Source organism: Schistocerca gregaria, chromosome X (genome assembly GCF_023897955.1).
Source record: "Schistocerca gregaria isolate iqSchGreg1 chromosome X, iqSchGreg1.2, whole genome shotgun sequence".
Lineage (NCBI taxonomy): Eukaryota > Metazoa > Arthropoda > Insecta > Orthoptera > Acrididae > Schistocerca > Schistocerca gregaria.
The window spans coordinates 722878332-722880724 of record NC_064931.1 but is presented as its reverse complement, the minus strand read 5'-3'; positions in this window follow the sequence as shown (position 1 = coordinate 722880724).

Sequence of the window (2393 nt, the reverse complement as noted above, 5' to 3'; positions counted from 1 at the left end):
AGCTCCAGGTATAGTTATGCGTATTCAAATACAGGGATATGTAAACAGGCAGAATACGGCGCTGCGGTCGTCAACGGTTATATAAGACAACAAGTGCCTGGCGCAGTATTTAGATCGGTTACTGCTGCTATAATGACAGATTATCAAAATTTAAGTGAGTTTGAACGTGGTGTTATAGTCGGCGCACGAGCGATGGAACAAAGCACTCCGAGGTAGCGATGAAGTAGGGTTTTCCCTTAAGACCACTTCACGGATGTACCGTGAATATCAGGAATCCAGTAAAACATCAAATCTCCGACATCGTTGCTGCCGAGAAAGGTCCTGCAACTACGGGAACCACGACGACTGAAGATAAGTGTCAGCCTGCGTGCCGGCCGGTGTGGCCGAGCGGTTCTAGGCACTTCAGTCTGGAACTGCGCGATCGCAACGGTTCGAATACTGCCTCGGGCATGGATGTGTGTGATGTCCTTAGGTTAGTTAGGTTTAAGTTGTTGTAAGTTCTAGGGGACAGATGACCTCAGATGTTAAGTCCCAAAGTGCTCAGAACCATTTGAACTATTTTTTTTTTTTGTCAGCGTGCGAATCCTTCAACGAAACATCATCGACATAGGTTTTCGGATCCGAAGGCCCGCCTACTCGTGTACCCTTGATGACTGCACAACACGAAGCTTCACGCCTCGCCTGGGCCCGTCAACACCGACAATGGACTGTTGATGACTGGAAACGCGATGCCTGGTTCAAGCTGTATCGAGCTCATGAATCTATGGACTCTGCATGTCAGCATGGGACTGTTAAAGCTGGAGGAGACTCTGTAATGGTGTGGGGCGTGTGCAGTTGAAGTGATATTTGACCCCTGATACATCTGGATACGACTCTGACAGATGACACATACGTACGCATCCTGTCTGATCACCTGCTTCAGTTCATGTCCGTTGTGCGCTCCGACGGACTTGGGCAATTCTAGTAGGACAATGCGACACCTCACACATGCAGAATTCCTACAGAGTGGCTCCAGGAACACTCTTCTGAGTTTAAACACCTCCATTGGCCACCAAACTGCCCAGAAATGAACATTATTGAACATATCTTGGATGCCTTGCAGCGTGCTGTTCAGAAGAGATCTCCACACCCTCGTACTCTTACGGATTCGTGGAAAGCCCCGAAGGATTCATGGTGTTAATTCCCTCCAGCATTATTTAAGTTCAGTCGAGTTCATGGAACTTCATTTTGTGCCACTTCTGCGTCTCCGCGGGGGACCTACACGATATTAGGGAGGTGTACCAGTTTCTTTGGCTTTTCGGTGTATATTCTCAAGCCACTTAACGTATGTAGCGGAGGGTACTTCTCCTACCTCTGCCTTTCACAACATTCACGAATGTCACGTAGCAAGAATGTTTGTTGGTGGATCTCCGTATGAGTCCGAATTTCTCAGATTTTTCGTCGTGCTATATTCGTGAGATGTACGAAGGAGGAAGTAATATACTGAATATGACATCTTCAAACGTACGCACTCGATCATTTTACCAATAACCATATGCGTGATGCAAAAGACCTCTCCTGCAGCGTCTGCCAGACGAGTTTGAAGAGTATAGCTGCAGTGTCCTCGCGTTTACTAAACGAAAAAACGGAAAAGGGCGTCGCCTTTAGTTAAATCTCTTCTACCTCATCTATTAATTCTTCCTGATAAGAGCCCAAACGGACGAACGTATTGAAAAATCGGTATGAAGATTGTTTTGTAGGCCACTCCTTTCGTGGGTGTGTTCCATTTTCCTACAACTAGTATTATGTGCTCATTCTGATTCAAATAGGTCGCTACGGGTGGTTAGTGTTCCATATTGTACCGCTGTTACTGTTACTAGCGATTTATAGTCACTATTTTTATCGAACACTTGGTAAAAAGAATGTGCGTCCTCAAAGATCGCTCTGCTAATAATATACCAAAAATGATTCAAATGGCTCTAAGCACTATCGAACTTAACATCTGAGGTCACCAGTCCCCTAGACTTAGAACTATTTAAACCTAACTAACATAAGGACATCGCACAGATTCACGCCCGAGGTAGTATTCGAACCACGTCACAAGTTTCGGTTGATTTGTATTTCATTTGACTACCAATTAGAGGTATAAATCCACTTAAATCCCTCCCTGTTCCAATAAGCAATCAGTAAATTAAACTTTTCTTCCAGTATTGGCACACTGAAGTGCCAAAGAAAATGGTATAGGCATTCGTATTCAAATACACAGATATGTAAACAGGCAGTATACGGCGCTGCGGTCGGCAACGTCTATATAAGACAAGAAGTACCTGGCGCAGTTGTTATATCGGTTACTGCTGCAACAATGGCAGGTTATCAAGATTTATGTGGTATTATAGTCGGCGCACGAGCGACGG